This window comes from Lemur catta, chromosome 3 (assembly GCF_020740605.2).
Source record: "Lemur catta isolate mLemCat1 chromosome 3, mLemCat1.pri, whole genome shotgun sequence".
Taxonomy (NCBI): domain Eukaryota; kingdom Metazoa; phylum Chordata; class Mammalia; order Primates; family Lemuridae; genus Lemur; species Lemur catta.
The window spans coordinates 45,439,593-45,459,791 of record NC_059130.1 but is presented as its reverse complement, the minus strand read 5'-3'; the positions used below and the strand labels follow the sequence as shown (position 1 = coordinate 45,459,791).

General features: G+C 44.0%; 1 long non-coding RNA gene across 1 annotated transcript; it reads left to right on the top strand.

The window, feature by feature from the left end:
* The first annotated feature begins 5,030 nt into the window (after nt 1–5,030).
* LOC123634678 lies at nt 5,031–7,781 on the top strand. Its single transcript, XR_006733977.1, has 3 exons — nt 5,031–5,146; nt 6,265–6,332; nt 7,769–7,781. It is a non-coding gene; the product is annotated as an uncharacterized LOC123634678 (long non-coding RNA).
* The last annotated feature ends 12,418 nt before the right edge of the window (nt 7,782–20,199 follow it).

Sequence of the window (20,199 nt, the reverse complement as noted above, 5' to 3'; positions counted from 1 at the left end):
TTAATATTTATCATGAAGGTACATACTCAGTCTTGCAAACACATTTGGGCTTGTGACTCTCTTTCAAATTTTTTACAGCAATTTTTGTGAAACCATTGATAAGTCAAAAATTCATGTCATTTTCTAATATGAGTTCCATTGTGGAACCAATGCAGCGCATACAGTTTGAAATATCAACAGAGTGTTTGGGAAGAATATGGCTAATGAATACACAGTATGTTAATAGTTTGAGAAGTCAATGGTTTGAGAAGTTCCGTTCTGGTGATTTTAATTTTGAAAATGAGCCATGTGGGTGACCTGAGACCAAGGTGGATAATGATGAGTTGAAAGCTGTAGTGGAAGAGAATCCATCTCAACCCTTGTGTGAATTAGCTGCAAGGTTTGATGTTACTATTCCAATAATATTGGACCATTTGAAACAAACTGGCAAGGTAAAGAAGCTGGATAGATGGGTTCCGCATGAATTAAATGAGTGTCAGAAAAGAAATCGTCTTGAAGCTTGCCTTTCTTTGCTGTCACAACACAAAGGTAAACCATTTCTACACCATATTGGTACGCGTGATGAAAATGGATTCTTTTTGACAATTGCAAGAATTAGGCACAATGGTTGAATAAAGATGAAGTGCCAAAACACAGTCCAAATCCAAATATTCATCGAAAAAATCTAATGCTGTCTGTTTGGTGGTCCAGTGCTAGTATTATCCACTACAGCTTCATGAAACCTGGTCAATCAATTACAGCCAATGTCTACTGCAACCAACTGGATGAAATGATGAGGCTTTTTGCAATTAAGCAGCTGAGATTGGTCAATAGAGACAGGCCAATCCTCTTGCAAGACAATGCTCCACCACATGTCTCACAAACAACACTGCTCCCAAACTACAGAGGCTAGACTTGGAAACTCTGTCATCCACTGTATTCACCAGACCTGGCACCAACTGACTACCCCTTCTTCCAGGCTTTGGACCACTTCTTGCAAGGAAAAATATTCAATTCTCAATAAGCTGTGGAAAACACCTTTAGCGATTTCATCACCACTCACTCTCCAGGTTTCTTCACTGCTGGCACAAACAAGCTACCATTAAGATGGCAAAACTGTGTCAATAGTTTTAGGCACATACTTTAATTAATTTTACTGCTTCTTGTTTGAGATATAAAAACGAAACTTGTGATTCAAAATCGGACATTTCCTATTTAATGACCTAATATAATTGTGAACCCATAAGCCTTAAGACAAGAGGCAGGGTCTACAGTGGTGGAACAACTATGAGCTTCAGAATTAGATTAACTTGGGTTACAATGCAAGAAGTTGCTTGCTGTGTATAACTTTGAGCATGTTATTTAATTTCTATAAGCTCAGTTTCTTGTAAAGGTGATGCCTATTTTATAGGGTTGATGTCAAGATTAAATGAGACAATTTAAGTAAATCACCCTATATAGGACCTAGCACAAACTAGGTCTCCAAAAAGCATTATTTCCCTCCAGACCTCCAGCTCCTCCAGGGCAGAAAATATATTTTATTTATATCATATACCCCCTGCCATCAGCTGCTCCCTGGCATATAATAGGTGCTTGATAGAAGTTAACCTGAGTGAATGGACCCTGTCTTCTCCAAACGTTTATGTGGGAGTTCAGAGGTCAGGATCATAATGCTAAAGTGGATCCTGGCTTGTAAATCGCCTTGGGGCTGACATCAAACCACTCGCTTCCCCTCAGCGGGGAGCCCCTGTTGTTTTGCCCTAGGGAGCATTCATCAGGCCTCTCCATGACTATTTTCCTCTTTGCTCTTTGGAACTTCTGTCACATCGTGCACTTCTCGGTTCCCTCTCAGCTGTTCCACTCCTCAGCCTTGTGTGTTTCGTCTTCCTCCACCATTTCTCACCACACGCCATATGGCTCTTCCTGCCTGCCTTGCGCTTGCGACTTCACAGCCTTCCCCAGGCCTCAGCAGGGCCACCTGGGCCCGCCGGGCCTGCTCACTACCCCCTTCAACCAGCAGCCCTGCTCTGAGGTTTACCGTGAACCCAGTGTGGTTCCTAAGGAGATGCGTGGCACACAGAGCCTTCTGGTAAATTCACTTCAGGGGCTGGTTTCGCCAGTTAACTATAAGCCTCGAGTGCTTTGAACAGGTGGTGATCTTCTAAACACAACATGATCATGTGTTTAATCTTACAATACTGAGAGGCTAGTAGGGCAGATACAGAAAAATGCATTTTTACCTGTGTTTTTTAACCCCTCTGGTATCAAGTGAGGCGGCCCCTGGTGCAGTGGATCGAGTGTGAACTCTGGAGTCACATGGGCACACGTTTGTGTCCCAGCTCTGCATCTTCTTAGGGCATTGTGTTTCTTAAGTTCTTTGAACCTTAGTTTCTTCATTTGTTAAACTCAGATAACAATACCTATTACACAGAGTTCTTAGTTGATCTAGTGCATACATTTGTTTTCTATCAGTGCATCACAAATCGGCCCAAAATGTAGCGCTTTACGAAAGCAATGATTGTTGATTAGTGCGCATGGTCTTTATGGGTCAGGCGTTTGAGAGCAGCTGAGCTGTGCTACTCTGACTCAGGGTCTCTCATGAGACTGCAGTCGTCAGTGGCTAGAGCTGGGGTCAATTTCAAAGCTACTTCCTTGCATGTCTGGTGCCTGGGCTGGGAAGGCGAATAGCTGGAGCAGGGGCTGGGGCAGCTGGGCTCCCTGAGCACCTCCTCTGCCCCTGTGGGGCCTCACAACACGTCCCGCCTCACAGCCCTTCCAGGGCTCTGGATTTCTTACACAGCAGCTCAGAGGCCGAAGGCACGTGTCTCCCTTATGAGGGAGAAACAGGGGAAACCACCTCACGTTTTCTAGCTGGTCTGGAAAGTCACCCGGCAGCGTCGCTTCAACTGCCTTGTGTTTGTCGGAAGCAAGTCACTGCTGCCAGACTGTATTCTAGGAGGGAGGAATTAGCCTCCTCATCCTTTTGAAAGAGTGCCCACAATTTGTGGACATACTTTAAAAACACCACAGTATGTGAATTTCCTGATCCTCAATAAGTAGTGGCAATTATCATAAAAAATAAAACAGATTGCCCCTTACCAATCCGGTCTTCACACCACAAACACAACCACCCTGGGACAAGGTGAAAGTACCTATCAATTTAGGCAAAAGGCAAGAAGGAAGCATAAATAATAATAGTTGACATTTATTGATTGCTTTACAATGTGCCAAGCCCAGTGTTAAATACCTTGCATACATTATCTATCTTAAACCTCGGAACCACCCAGGAGGTTTTATCATTAACCTCTTTTATGGAGGAGAACTCTAGAGTCTGAAAATGTTAAGTGAATTGTCCAGGTGTAGACAGCCAGTAAAGACATAACAGGGAGTGGAGCCCAGGCGAGCTGACCCCAAGACCCATGTGTCCAACCACTGTGTACACTACTGAGATAATTTCAGCTGAGATAAGCAGCTGAGAAGCCTTTGACTTAATTTCTCCTTCCCTTGGTTACTCCAATTTGAGAGGCTATCTGAGGGAGCAGATGGAATGGAACCCATGAATTCAAGAGGTTCTTGAACGTGGAAAGCGAAACCCCAGGTTGTGGTTGATGGAGAGAGAAGAGGATGTGGGGGTCCCAGCCAGACAGCCAGTAGCAGGGCAGCTGGGACCCTGGCCCCACCAGGCCACTTGCTGGGCTTTCCCATGTGCCGAACAGAGAGGGCCTTGAACAGTCTTTGACAAGCGTCCCTTCCACCACCCCTGTGCCGGCTTAGCTGTGCCAAGCTTGTGCAGGTCAGCACTGCCTCCTACCCCTCCTCCCACCAGGAATGATTCGGGGCTTTCCCCGCAGCCTCTCCTTCAGGATGTGGAAACCACCCCCCTTTCATTGACAGGTGTCCTGAAAATTTGCTGGGTAACTAAACAGATGATGGAGCAGGAGCTGAGGAAAATCTTGTCATCAGATGCAGTACTCCTGGCCGGGCCTCGGGTAAGCTAAGGGGATGGAGCACAGTTCTCTCCAGGGCCCCCAAGAGAAGCATCTGGCCTGGACCCTGGGCAAAGGCCCAGAGAGGTTCTGGCACAAGTAAAGATGGGTCTTGGTCACCCACATTGCTCCTGAGGACTCAAGCAAAGCCTCTAGCAGTGGCCACACTCAAGCAGAACCCTGCCTCCTCCAGCGTCTCCTCCCGTGGATGCCTTCTCAGATCTGCTCCTGGGGTTCCCGGGCCCTGTCTCCATTTGTTCCTCTCCATTCCTATTGTCTGAACTCTTTTTTGACTTTTGTTGCCCTCAAAGTACTTTCTTCCTGCCAGGTGTTCTGGCACCCACCTGTGGTCCCCCCCTACTCAGGAGGCTGAGGCAGAAGGATTGCTTGACCCCAGGAGTTCTAGTCCAGCCTGGGGAACCTAATGAGACCCCCATCTCAAAAAATTAATTAACTAATTAAAAATAAATTATTTTTGAAAACTAGTACATTTCTCTCTCCTACTATAGTGTGGCCTTCAGAGTATTCCTAATTCAATCTCTTCAAAGTTAGTCATTCAAACAATATTTATGAAGCACAGGCTACACGCCAGACATAGTTCTAGGTATACTGGGGATTTGACAAGAAACAGGATATTACCAAGGCAGTCCCTGGCTTCCCTGGGCTTATGTTCTGACAAGCTTGTACAGAATGAGAATTTAGATTTTTTCACCAAAAAAATAGCCTCAGTAGGTATAGGCAACACAGGAAGAACTTACTCAAAATAATGTCAGTAAATTTCCCTTTCTCGTGTAGTAGAAGCTGCAGCCTGCCAGAGCGTGTGAGGCGTGGTGGGAGTGAGACTCGGTCCCTGGCACTGAGCACCAGCCTGCAGCAAGTCACCTGGCCTCTGAGCCAGGAGCCAGCTTTGTAACCTGGAAACTCACCTGTGCAGACCTTATCTGCGGCAGGAATGTGGTCTGTGTTCAGCTTCTGTCACCACTGCATGTCTAGAGTTTCCACCCGGAGGAGTTAAAGGAGGGGAAAGTTTCTACATCCACCCAAAGTACTTCCTGTTGCGTTGACCTCTTCCACATTTGCAGCTATGATCTTGTGGATCTTTGTGAGTTCTGTCCAAAGACTGCTTCTAGAAGAAGGTGCTTAGCCCGTTGGCATCCCGTGGGGTACAAGCCTTGCCAGGGGTGAGTGTAGCCTCTCTTGAAATTGAAAATTTGCTGCGTAAGAGGAGTTAAGTAATTTAACTGTTAAGTAGGTAAAAGATGAGCTTTATATTAAAAATAAGATATTTTAGGAACTATCATGAAGATTTCACAATGAATTTAAAAGTTCTGAACATATAAAGTCAAATGAATTTCAACTTTTTGTCTAGCAGCTTTAGGTTTTACCCCCTCAAGTCCATAGGGGACTTACTTTCCCTCTCCTCTGCCTCACCTTGTAGACTGGTTTGAAAAGCTCCGGTAAGAGACATGCACTGTGCTGGTGTCCTTGCCCTTGCAATACCTTCTCCCAAATGCTCCCCACGCAGGGAGAGAAATGTGGGAGCCAAAGAGGCAGCTTGGTCCAGCAGTAACGCACTTTTGTAACAGCAAACCCAACTAGAAGTGGCTCTGAGCAATGAGGACAAACTATCATCTCTCACAATAAGAGCTTCCAAAATACGGAAGTTCCAAGGTGGTTTAAAAGAGCAGCTCAAAATGTTATCAAGGACTGGATCCTTTCCATTTTCTGTCTTCCATTCTTAGCTCGTTGATGTTTGTTCTCAGGGTATCCAGATAGTCAAGCATCATATACTCACACAATGACATGGAGGCCAGGGAAAGAGGGAGCATTCCGACCTTGAATCCCTTTTAAACAACAAGAACAACTTTTCTAATAGGTTCCGCCACCCTAGCGGATTTCCCCTTGTGGCCTTTTGGATGGAATTATAGCACACGATCATGGGCAGGAGGAATGGGATGTCTGAGATTGGATTATCCAGTCCGGATTCTCCCACCTCCCACACCTAGGGAGGGGCCTGTGTTTCCCTGGAGAGGTGGCCACCAACACCTGAGCAAATCAGGGTTCTCTTAGCGAGGCGGGGTGCGGGGTGCGGCTGTGGGCTGTTCACTGCCCGGCACCCCGTGAGGTGCACACTCCAGCACCTCCATCTCCCCTCGGCCGCTGTCACACATACCCCGTGGGAGGGTGGAGTGGTTAACTGGGGAAAAATAAATGTCAAGTGGCTTTCTGTTCCTGAGATGAAAGGGTTTTGTTACATTTTTGTTTTTAATCATCTGATTATTATGCAACACTTCATCAGGCAAATCCATCAGGCTGCTTTCCAAATTTGAAAAGTTTTGTCAACGTGGAAGAAAGGAGCAAACTGAGGTAAGCTGAAGCGTGACCTCGCCACTGAGCAGGTTATGGACATGTGGCCCTACCGCGTGGCTGCGGCACACACTCGCACCCCACAGTCCTGGGAGGTGCGATCAGGTGTTCTCACATTCTGGGTCTTCCCGGTCATCCAGTCTCCTACATGCTCTGCATCTCATGACAGTGAGAGGCAAATGGAGGAGCAGACAGGAAAGGGCCTGCCCAAGGTCAGACGGCAGAGTGGCAGAGGCAAGAAGGGAACCCGTGATGGTCTTCACAAAGCCCCTCCTCTCCAGTTCCTGCCCACCTGCCAAAGAGCCTTCTACAATTCCACAAGTGCCTGCAAATCACTGGAGTCCCGTAGCACAGACCACAATAACAGGAGGACAAGAGGCTAAGAGGTAGATGGGGGTAAGGGAATTGGGGGTGACCTTCCTGAAATATAAACAGTTCCCAGAACATACGGAAAGCTAACTTTGGAGTTGAATAAAATGAGCAAGTTCATCTTCTATGACTAGAAGTGGATAAGGTGCAAGACACCAGAGAAAGGAAAGAATTGAAAAGAGCATTTAGTTATCCAGTTAAAAATAGAGTCGGTGCTAGACCACACTGTAACAGATGAGTGTGGGTTTAAACCATAGAAAGAGAAGAGGCCTTTGTTCCTGGTTCACACTCTCTGTAGATAATAGGCAGAGATGTCAGAATATTTCATGGGCTCTAAAACTTCCTTTTGGCAGTCCCATTCTACATTATGTCAAATATCTCAAGCATATTAAGATCTATACTACACAGTTAAAATAATATACATACAGCCCAGTAAAAGTTAAGTTGTACTGCAGTTGACTCATTGGAAAGAAACATGTTATAGATTTTTGCTTAAACATTCATTTCCTTTCTTTGACATTGCATGGTTTTGGTTTTTTTTTGCATATTTTGAATTTACATTTTTGCTGTGTCTCACAAATCTCAAATAAAGTCTCAAATATTTTAATGAACTCTTGAAAAGTTCTAAGTCCTAACCTCTATGCCTACAGCATTGAATGGGGAAAAGGAGAAACCATGGATCTTTAGACCCTGCGACTGCACACACAGGGAGCAGTGGTTGCTGAGTGAGGAAGGCACTATGGCATAAGCCACCTACCTTGTCACTATGCCTAACAGGACTAACACACATGTGTGTAGTGCTTTGTACCTTACCCAGATCTTTCATGTATTTAATTGTATTTGATTCTCTTCAACAGCTTAGTACATAGACACTAAATTAGTTTTATTGATAAGAAAACTTTGGTTCAAAGAGGTTAAGTTGTTGAACATCACACAACTAGGAAGTGAAGGAACCCACATGCACAGAGAGGTCTTACCACTCCATGACCATCTGCCTTGGATCACAGCAAGCTGTCTTCAGCTCCTTGCTAACAACCATCTCCTGCGTTTCCTACTGCATGACCCAGGGAGGAAAGGAGCTATCTCAGGGTCTGAGCCCTTCGGATGAAGCTGTACGGGGGCAGGAAGCAGGCCAAATACGAGATTGAGGAGGGCCCCGTCTGAGTCCATGTGTGCTGCTATAACAAAATACCACAGTCCAGGTAATCTATAAACAATAGAAATTTATTTTTCATTGGTCTGCAGGCTGGGAAGTCCAAGATCAACACTCCCTCAGGACTGGCGTGTGGTGGGAGCTATTTCTCTGCTCCCAGGATGGCGCCTTGTGGCTGCATCTCCTGGTGGGGTGGAATGCCCTGTCCTGGGGTGGCAGAGGCGGAGGGTACGAGAGCACATCCTTCAACCCTGGGCCTTTTATAAGGGTGCTAATTCCATTCATGAGGACGGGGCCACACCTCTTAATACTGTCACATTGGAGATTAAGTTTCAAAGTGAATTTTGGAGGGGACCATCATTCAAATCATAGTAACCCCTAATATAGACAAACAACGCTCTCTTTTCTGGATGGTGTTTTCCTTCCTGAAGCCCCTGCCCATCTCTCCAATCTCATTTCCTAACACTCTCCTTCCCGTCAGTATTCCAGACACATGACCTGCCTTTTAATTCTTTGAACACACAAGTCTCTTCTTACCACAGCGTTTCAAAGTAAAATGTTTCCCCTACCTGGAAAGATTTTTCACAACTGATTCCTTGATCCTCAGGTCTTGCTTTTGTGACCTCCTTTCTTGACCACAAAATATAGAAGTTTGTCCTGCCACCATTTACTTCTTTCATATTACCTAGTTTTTATGCTTTGCAGTACTTATTTGGATTTATAATTGAGCATTTTGTCACCTTCCCTGTCTCTCTCAATAGACTATAAACTCCTGAGAGCAGAGGCCATGCTTATCTTGTTCCTGACCGTGTCTCTCGTGCCTAGCATAAAGTATAGCACCAAGGAGGACCTCGGAATATTTGTTGAATGAATAGACGAACAAATACTTTAAGAGAGATTCATCCTTTGCTCTCTGGCTCTCTGTCCTATTCACCCATTTTAGGTCCTTCTTGGAGGCTGAGAAACATTTTCTTCTACTCAGAGGATTTGTCTAGGAACATAGATAAATTAATATAGGAAGGTAGGGAAGTTATTTGGTTCCTACCAGCAGAATGAGGTCTGAAATGTACCAACAATGAAGAAAAATGTGCAGAATGCAGGTTAGGAGTCATGGTGAATTCAACAGCCCAGTTTCCGGGGCAGAAATACGTCTTTACAATCTAAAGGAACTACTCGTGTTAGAGCGGCTCGTAGCTCAGTAAGTGACAGGTTGTAAACCCTATCAAAGGTAGGTCATATGCCATCCCAAAATAAGACTGATAGTGGACTGTGTCATTTTTAAAGATGACTTAGGACCTGCCTAAGCAGAAGAGATTTACTGTGTCCCTCAGGAGGAGAAGATAGCAAATCAGGAACTTCCTTCTCCATATTTCTCAATCTACCTGCAGGTTCATGGAGGTTGAGCCCAAGGTAAGAAGCCAAACAGACCTCCTGGCATTTATCGGGCATTGTTGATGGCCTTAATTAGATTGCATAATTGGGGAGATTCACACCCGGTTCAGTTGTAATTTTCCATGGGATTCTAACTCCAGGTGCCCCAGAACAAAATGTCCTCAATAAACCTCAGCTTAGATCAGCACGTGGACAGAAGAAAGCTGCTGCCCTACCATGGTTTACTTTCTCCTTGAGATCACTGTCTTCAATGGTGTCAGGCAATGCACAGCTCTCCGGGAGTGATATCACTGGGGCTGTGGTTTCCAGCAGTGCTAAGGCAGGTTTAGGCAACTTAACCCACTCTCTGTTCCGTATCACTATGCCGTAGCAGGCTAGCTGTTCATTCAGTACCATAGCTCCTCTGCCTAAAGCTGCTAGTTTTTCCCTATCTAGACCTTCTAGGAAAGATTGATAAATAGAAAGATTCTTACCTATCATACTAAATCTTTGACCTTGTGAAACTTACTCAACCTCTGGATGCTTCAGTGTCCTCATCTGTAAAATGGGGATAATATTAGTATCTGCCTCATGGGATTGAGTTATTAAATGAGCTATTGTATGGAAAGCATATAGAAACGTTAAACAATAATTCATGCTCCATAAATGTTAGCTAATGTGACTAATAATATTGTATCATTTTTCACAGTGAGCTCCTGGAAGGGAAGGGAAGGGATTGAACTCATTCATTCCTATGTCCTAGGGGTCTGATTCAGCCCTTGACATACTGACATGCTCAACAAATATGTGTTGAATTAAACTCCCCTGGCACTTATTATCTGCACTATTCAGATGCTGCTTGTCACCTAGTTGCTTGCTCTGACTGCTCGTGTGGCAATCATATAGTCCTCACTGAGCTGTTGTTTCCTAGAAGTGCAGGAGAGCTCACTCACCTTGGTATACCCTACACCTCTGGTCCCCAATCCACAGGCCATGAACTTTACTGGTCGGGTGGCCTGTTACAAACTGTGCCGCAGAGCTCTGCCTCCCCCACCAAGACACACACACCCTGGTCCATGGAAAAATTGTCCTCCATGAAACCGGTCTCTGGTGCCAAAAAGTTTGGGGACCACTGCCCTACACCATCTGGCTCATAGTGGATGCTCAGTAACTCTTCACCACCTTAAACTGACTACATTTCTGACTCCTGATAACAAGGAAATCATATGGAATATGTGTAAGAACAGCTGGCATTTATACCGAGTAACTCCATAATTTAATAGTGAGAGGAGGGGTCCAGTCCCTCAGGGCACTAAGACTGGGGCTGACAGGCAGGAGTAGGGGAGGGGTGAGGTTGCCTTAAGTCTGCACTGTATAGCAAACTGTATATTCCTTGTGGGCAAAGACCATGTTTCCTTTCTCAAGCACCTCACACAGTGCCGGATATACACTATGCACTCAATAAATGTCGGTCCGATTAATGAAGTCATTCAAGTTTGAAACCCCAACATAGGCAGCTCCCATTGCTCCATGGTGCCAGGTGTGTGCTTAGCAGAGTGCCCTGCACCTGGGTACAGAGCTCCTGTCCCACCCTACTCCCACTACCACACACTCTCCATCCCTAGCTAGATCTTCACCTTAATCTCAACTTGGCAAGAAAAGGGTTACACTTTGACATTGTGTTTGTGCAAAAATAAGCCTGAATCTCTTCTTGGTGTCCAGAAAGGTATCAACAGTGAGCCCTACCTCCTGTCAGATGGGAGAAAACCCTTGTTTGCTACATCTTGAATGTATTCTCTTTTTGAAACAGCTCAACCTTAGGAAATAGTTTTGCCATCAGTAGCAGGTCTTTGAAGATTAGCAAAGAAGCTTCTTCAGAAGACAGACCAGCCAGAAGTGCTAATCAAACACAGCTGCCTTCCTTCTCTTTTCATGTGTGAGTGAGGAAAGAGCTTTTGACTTGGTGCTATGAGGGTCTGGATGTTGCATCCTTCAAACCTCTCCCAGTGCCTGTTGAAATTTGATCCTCAGTGTTGGAGGGGGCTTACCAGGAGGTGGTTGGGTCCTGGTGGTGTATCTCTCCTGAATAGATCCATGCCCTCCTTTGGGGGTGAGTGAGTTCTCACTCTCAGTTCCCACAGGAGCACTTTATCAAAAAAAGTCTGACACCTTGCCAGCCCCCACCTTGCTTCTTCTCTCACCAGGCAATCTCTGCACATCCTGGCTCCCCTTCACCTTCTGCCATGAGTGGAAGCAGCCTGAGGTCCTCACCAGATGCAAATGCCCAATTTTGAATTTTTCAGCCATCAGAATCATGAGTCAAGTAAACCTATTTTCTTTATAAATTGCCTGGTTTCAGGTCTTCTTTTATAGCAATACAAAATGAACTAAGACACTTGGCTCCCCCAACCAACATCAACTTTCCAAACAAAGTCTGTGTGAGATGATTTGGACAGCAAATGATGGAAAATTTAGCTAAAAGTGGCTTAAACAATAAAGACATTGATTATTTTGCACAATGTGAAATCTGGAAGTAGAGCAATTTCAGAGTGGGTTAACTCATCAACTTAGAAACATCGTGAATCTAGCGTAGCTCTTCTGCAGCCTTCCCCCAGAGTTTCAAGATCTGCCTGGGTCAGGTTTCACATGCTGTAAATAATCTGCAGAGGCAGAAAAACGGAATGTCCCCATCTTGTGCCCCTCTGTCATATGCACCCCTATGTTTCCAGCCAGAATTGGCAAAATCTGCCCATAATTAAACAATCACTAGACAAGGAGGGCACACCACAATTGGCCTAGACCAATGAAGATTCACTTTCTGTGGTTGTGTAGAGGCCAAATTCTTAAAAAAGGACATGAGCCCTTAGAGGAGGGTAACTAAAATCAGGGTTTTGATAGCAAGTTAGAACGGGGGAAATAGCTCCCTGGTAGGCAACCAACAGTGTCTGCAACAGAGAAGGTTGGCCACATTGTCCTCTAAGTAGGGAATGGGTAAACTATCTCAATTTTACACTTGGGGAAGTCAAACCATTAGAAGACAAGGATCCTGCTTCCTCAGAGGTGCAATTTGGTTGATGAGATAAAGCCCTTCCAAAAACATTAGCTCAGAATGGCTTTACAATCATTACCCATGTGGACTGTAATAGAAGCAAGGACCCATAAAAATCTTCTAGCACACAAAATATTAAAGTAGCCTCACCAATACAAAGGAAACAAAATCTTGTAATGCTAGGTCACGAAGTTTGCACACAGAAGAATGCCAACAGTGAAATAGTGATATTTGGACTCAATTTCAGTCTCTGTTACAAAATTGACAAATGCCTCCCTTCTGGAAAATACAATACTTTTTTCCTGTTCTGGACAAGAAACATAATTCACAACTTCACTGGACACTCTGCTAAGGATTTTATAAAGGTTTTCTTGGAAAAACTTCAAAACTTCTAATTCCTTGTGAAAAAAATTGAAAATTTCATAAGGAAACTGTTTGATCCGGAAGACATGCCAATAAATTTCCCTCTTCAGGGTTTACATTAAGCACAAAATTTGATGATCAAGTTACTGTTTGACTGATGACTCAAGATTCATTCACTTAGCCTTGGGTCGGCCAGTCTCTTCTCTTCGTGCTGTCTGGGATCTGGTAGGACCACGAATGCCGAAAGCCCAAGTGTCACCTCTTAGTATTGTCAGAAGGGCCAAAAGGAAGTGTTTTGGGCTGAATTGTGTCCCCTCAAAATTCATATGTTGAAGCCATAATTATCCGTACCTCAGAATGTGACCGCATTTGGATATAGGGTCTTTTAAAGGGTAATTAAGTTAAAATGAGGTAGGTAGGGTGGTCTCTAATCCATTCTGACTAGTGTCCTTATGAGAAGATGAAATTTGGACACAAAAAGAGGTATCAGGGACACATCCGGTGAGGATAAAGCAATAAGGTGGCCAACTGCAAGCCAACCAGAGAGGCCTTGGGAGAAACCAAACCTGAAGACACCTTGACCTTGGACTTCTAGCCTCCAGTACTGTGAGACAGTAAGTCTCTGTTGTTTAAGCTGTGCAAGCTGTGGTATTTTGCCACATCAGCTTCAGAAAACCAATACAGGGAGCAAAGGTGCACGGCCTCAGGGAGCTTCCTCTGATTTCCCCACCTCCTCCCTTCCGGAAAGTCCTCTCCATTCAGTCCTGCTCCTACACCACCACTGGCCTTCCCGCAGCTGGGGGCCCCCACCCACAGATGCAAACTGACACCCAGATTCCCCAGCGATGAACACTGAACACCGTCCACATTATGAAATCTCTTCCTTCTCTGACTCTGTGTCTCTCCAGAGAGGAACACGGTGTGTTCTGAGCTCAGGCCACAGAAGCAAATTTCTTCTAGAAGTGCCTGGAAAAGAGGCAATGAGTCATGGAGCTGCAGAGTTACGTTATATAGAAAACTCACCTGAGGAAATAGTCCGGAGTTTTCAAAGTGCAGTTAACTAAAGCACGCCTCCTCTGTGTGTTGTCTAAGAGAATGAGGCTCTTACCCGCCAGCAAGAGCTGGCTGGAAGCAGAGGGATCAGGTAGGCAAAGTTTCAGGAGGACTGAGTTTCAGATGTGGGTCCCTGCCAGACAGGGATTGTATGTCCCCAAGCAGGTGTCCTTCCCTGTGACCCATGAGATCAGCTGTGCATGGCCCTCTTCCCAGAGAGGAGAAATGGAAATACCCATCCACGGTTAGGGACTGGGATGCAGATGAGAGAAGGGAGGAAGGATCGCACAGTGTTTAAAATTTAAACACGCTACCAAGGTTAAAATTCCTGCTCCATCACTTACGAACTACATGGCTTGAACTCATTATTCAACATCTCTAAGCCGCCATCCACTCCTCTCTAAAATGGGAATAATAGTAGCTACCTCACCAAACTGTTGGGTGGAATTACTTAATAAATAAGACAAGGTGGTAAAACCCGCAGAATATGGGGTAGATAAGAAAGTGGAGAGCAGCAGCAACAGCAGCAAGATTGGTGCCAGTTATTAATAAAGCGGATGACCAAGCGGAAGGATACAGCATTTCCAGAGCTCTAACAGAAGTAGAAAAGGAAGAACTAGAGATGTGGGTGAGGAGGCTGGAGCCCAGGTCAGAAGATCCTTCTGGGGCGGAGGAATGTTGAGTGGAGTCAGAGTGAGATAAGACCTTGAGACAGAGAGGAAGGTTGTGGGGAAACTTCCCGTGGTACTGCAGTTTCCCTCCTCTTTTAGCTAAGTATGTTAACAAAAGTGCGTTCTAGTGAGAATGCTTTCCCACTAGAAACAGTCAAGTTACTTTATCTCAGAAGCCATCTTCTTCAGGAACTATTACACTGAGAATCACAACAACAAACCAACCCCGGCACATCCCAGGGCAACAGCGTAAAACACACAGTTCTGCTGCAGTGGGAGAGCCTGTTATTTTGAAAAGTAGATTAAAAAGTAGGAGCCCCTCTAAATTAGATCAACAACCAGGTGTCAAGTCACAGAGCCCTTCTAGCCAAGAGAGACTGTCCAGAAAGCAACAGCTCAGCTGCTCACTGGCCAGCCCAGCATCCGTGGCGTGCCTGGGTGTTTCTCAGACTGAAAGCTGAACTTAACCAGGAGACACCGCTTTCCTCCTAGAAAGAAAAATGCTAGAAATTTTTGGAGAAGGCTGAAGGGTATTTTCTCCATTAACAGAATATTCACGAAGGCCAGTTAGCAGGCATCAATAAAGAGATGGTTATTCAACAACAGTTTATCGTGAAATCATTTATTAGAGAAAAATTTCAAATTTGAACTTTAAGTCTGAATAAAATTATTTTCCATATGGATTAAGGATTTAATGTTTATAAAAAAGAAGAAGAAGAAGAAAAAGAAGAAGAAGAGGAGGAAGAGCATAAACAAGCTAGAAGAAGTTGTAAGTGTGTCTTTAAGTCATCTTGAGGTAGAATGGCTCTTTTAAAATACAGCCACAAGTTCTATGATATACTTCCCATGAAGCCACTTGAATGTAGGAAGTCTTGAGACTTCTCTGACCAATAGAGTAGTTGATGTCCAAGGCTGTGTCATTAAAAGCCTTATAACTTCTGCTTTGCTTTTGGAATGCTCACCGAGCTGCCAGGTGAGAATTCTAACTACCCCAAGGCCGCCATGCTGGTGGGCCACAGGCAAGCCCTGGCAAAGAGTCCCTGCTGGGCCCAGCCTTTCCACCATCCCTACCAAGGCTCCAGACATGGAAGAGATGCCATCTGGGTCTAACCAAGCCAGCTCCTCCACCAGCTGATGAACATTGAGTGACTTCTGTCAACACCAAGGGATGCAGAAGAACTACCAGCTGAGCCCTGCCCAAATCCCTGACCTACAAAAATTATAAAATAAAACAAAGTGATTGCTGTTTTAAGCCATTAAGTGTTGAGGTCACTTGACATGCAGCAATAGACAACTGGACTGGTTGGGAAGAACCTTCTAAGCACAGAAGCTCATAAGCAATCCAAAGATTAGTAGAGTTGGAATTGTACACTGCTCTATGTCAAGTATCAGCATATACAAAAATAAAAGGTAATGATGAACTAGAAAAATATCCTTGCAACACCTCTAATGGACAAACTAGAAGAAAACTGCAATAGAAAAAAATGTGAAATAACAAAATGCAGTTATCAGAAAAAAAATTAAAGGTAAAAAAGAAAAGATGTTTATCACTATTAATAATAAAATAAATGCAAATTAGAAAATATGATACTTTTTTGCCTTTAAATTTGCAACGATTTTTAAAATGGTAGCACTCAATGCCTGCAAGACTGCAGTGCGGCAGGAATTTTCCAGCACTGCTGGTGGGAATGGAAATTGGTAATCTTCCTGGAGAAAAATTTGATTATATAAATCAAAAGCCTTAAATACCCTTTGCTCAATCAATCCAACTTCTAAAAGTTAATGAGATGTAGCCAAATATTTCTTACAAACATTCTCATTACAGCACTATTTATAACAGTGAGAAATTATAAACAACCAACAAAACATTCAATGGTAGAATTGTTGCTAAATTTCATATAATGAAATACAATGGAGTTATCAAAAATCATGTTTTCCAAAATATTCAATGCTAGGGGAACACATTTACAACAGAATTAAAGTGTAAAAAAGTAGTTAAAAATGTACAGAAAGAATAGCCATAGTTTTATTTACATACATGAATAGATAGATTTTAAAAACTGGATGGGGCCGGGCGCGGTGGCTCACGCCTGTAATCCTAGCTCTGGGAGGCCGAGGCGAGTGGATCGCTCGAGGTCAGGAGTTCGAGACCAGCCTGAGCAAGAGTGAGACCTCGTCTCTACTAAAAATAGAAAGAAATTATCTGGCCAACTAAAAATATATATACAAAAAAATTAGCCGGGCATGGTGGCTCATGCCTGTAGTTCCAGCTACTCGGGAGGCTGAGGCAGTAGGATCGCTTAAGCCCAGGAGTCTGAGGTTGCTGTGAGCTAGGCTGATGCCACGGCACTCACTCTAGCCCGGGTAACAAAGTGAGACTCTGTCTCAAAAAAAAAAAAAAAAAAAAAAAAAAAAAAAAAAAACTGGATGGAAGCTGAGCATGGTGGCTCATACCTATAATCCCAGCACTTTGGCAGGCCGAGTCAGGAAGATCACTTGAGGCCCGGAGTTTGAGATCAGCCTGATCAACATAGTGAGACTTCATCTTTACAAAAAATTTTTAAAAATTGGCCAGGCATAGTGGCATGCACCTGTATTCCCAGCTACTCAGGAGGCTGAGGCAGGAGGATTGCCTGAGCCCAGGAGTTCAAGGCTTCAATGAGCTATGATCACACCACTGCACTCCAGCCTGGCAAAAGAGAGAGACCCTGTCACTTAAAAAAAAAAAATGAGGAGAGATTTACACCTCCAGGAAGATGGACTAGATATACTTTTCCCTGTTCCACCCACTAAGCACAAGTGAAAATCCTGGATGTTTTATATAAAACAAATATAAGACTCTAAAAAGTGGAAAGAAGAAACCAGATTAGATAGGGACTCAGGACCTGAGGAACAGCATGCTAGTGAGTTCCATGGGTTTTCTTTGTGACTCATACATCCCAGACTTGGAACTGAAGAAGCCCACAACCCAGAAACACCAACTGGAGCAGACAAAAAAAGCCCCAAGAAAAACCTGCTATCCCTAGCCAAAAAACAGGAAAAGGAGAACTAGCAAGACAGAAAACTTTTAGACAATAACTGCTCTACTCCAGCCGAACATCACAGAAAAAAACTGTGGCCCCACCACCACCCAGCAGCAGAGCCCAGTGGAGAACCTCAACTTCCACCATCATGAGGCTGTAACAAGGCATCCCAACCACCTGATGGCAGGGTGTCAGTGAAAATCAAGTAGTGACCTCCCCCTACATGGGGAGCCTGGAATTCCACCACTATCCAGCAGTAATGAGGCACATCTCCCACCCTACAATAGGAAGGTGACAGAGGAGGTCTAGTAGAGAATCAGAACTTTCACCACCACCTGGCAATAACAAGGACACTCCCACCAACAGAACACCCATCCTACCAGCAGTACTGAAGAGTTTCCCTATCCCACGCCATTGAATGTCAGTGGAGGCCAAGTGATGAACCTGGACTTCTACCCCTGCCTGAAAGTAACAAGATGACACCCCCCCCCTTTCCCCTGCTGGACTGATGTCAGAGGAGACCAGCTGAAAGAGTAGGTTTAAATAAGATCCAGAGCCTCATAACGTAATACAAAAATGTACAGAGCTTCAGTAAAAAACCACTCATCATCCCAAGAAGATCTTAAACTCAATGAAAAAAAAAGACATGCAATAGATGCCAACATGACAGAGATATTAGATTTATCTGATGAAGATTTTAAAGCAGCTCCTGGTAAAGATGCTTCAACAAGCAGTTATGAACATGCTGGAAACAAATGGAAAAATAGAAAGCCTCAGCAAAGAAATGCAAAATGTCAGAAATGAAATAGAAAATATATATATATATTTTTTAAAAGAACCAAATGGAAATTTTAGAACTAAGAAAGTATAATAATCAAAATTTAAAATCTTAATATATGGACTTTTATTAGTTTTCTGTTGCTGCTATTACAAAATATCACAAATTTAGTAGCTTAAAACAATACAAATTTTTTATCTTATAGTTCGATGATTCAATTCAATTGTGACACTATCTGCCTGTCCCTAGCATCAGATTCCACAAGTGAAGGGCTTCATTCCACAAGACTGCCCCCACCTCAGATGTGAATTGCTGTCCCTATTTGCTTAGTTGTGCTTCTGAGGGAATGGATTATAAATTGGAGATTCCTACAACCTCCCTGCAGGTTCCATCATTTGCTAGAATGGCCCACAAAACTCAGGGAAATACTCTACTTATGTTTACCCATTTATTATAAAAAGATACAATTCAGGACCAGCCAGATGGAAGAGATGCTTAGGGAAAGGTATTGGGGACGGAGCCTGGAGCCTCTATGCCCACTCTGGGCACTCCACCCTTCTGGGACCTCCACATGTGCAGCAACCCAGGAATTCTCCATATTCTTGTCTTGTTGAGTGTTACAGAGGTTCGTTATGAAGACAAGATTGATTAAATTATTGGCTGCCGGCCTCTGGCAACTTGACCTTCGGCCTGTCTCTTTTCCCTGGAGTTTGAGGGTGAGGCTGACACTTTCAACCCACTAATCAACGATTGGTGGCCCTGGGACCCAACCCCCACCCTAAGGCTATCCAGGAGTCCCCCAGTCATCATTAATCTCATTAGCATACACAGAGGGACTTGGAGTTTTTAGCACCTGTGTGCCAGGAAAGGCAGACATAGACCAAACATATATTTCTTATTATAAATCACAATATCACAGCTACCATTGGGGGAAACTGGGCAAAGGGCACAGGGTACTTCCCTGTATCATTTCTTACAACTATCTCAAAATAAAACGTTTAATTAAAAAAAATGTTTAGTGTGATTTCACATAAAAATCTAGATCTCCACCTTCTATGAAAAAACTGCAAGATCTGACTCACTTCCAAATATGGCTGAAATGGTGGGAGTGGAGCAAACAGCTGCACCTCCAGCCTGGGCATGCACTTGCCAATTCATTCCAGTCCTCACCACTCTCTATCGTCTACCACCTAGGCTAAGGTCTCTCTGCTGTCTATCATTCAGCTTGCCCTGCTATGTCTCTTACATCCACTGAGAGTCCCCTGCCTGGTCCCTGTAGGCATTTGAGTTGTCCACTTTTGTAGACTCAGATTCCTTACACCAGAAAGCAGATCTAAGTCATGCTGAGGTGTTAGCTCATAGAAACATCTTAATACCTTATGCCTGGAAAATGTGTACCTAAGACACATACCATATAGTGGAAAACCTTGTAATTCAGAAAGACCTGAATTAAAATCTTGGTTTTCTTACCTGACCTTGAGCAAATTACTTGAATTTCTACACTTTCACTTATAAAATGGTGACAATAATATATAACTCAATCCAACCAAAATACCTTCCACCATAGGTAGAGTAGGTGCTCATTAATATGTTTTCCCCGTAACAGCAGGAAGCCTCTTCCTTATAGCTTTGTCATTCCTCCTTAGTGACCAACAGTTTATGCTAAAAGAGGTTGGTTCCCACCAGAGTTGTATAAATACAATTGTCATTGAGTGGGAACTTTGCTAAGCATCCAGAACTATCTTACAATCCTCCCAATAATGCTACAACGCAGGCGTTCTCTTGTATTATGCTCATCTTACAAATGAGGAATTACAGGCATAGAGATTCTTTGGTTATTTAGGCTTCAGCCAAAAATTTTGACTCCAGATCCTGTGCCTTGAATTACTTTTCCATCACCTCTCGAAGTTTCCAGATTTGGCAGAGCTTGGTAGAGTCTTTCTTCCCAGACCCTCTCTGGGACTGGCACATGCCTTTTTGCATCTCTTGGAACATTACTAAGGTAAGGTCATTAGTGATAACATCCTAGTCAGCCTC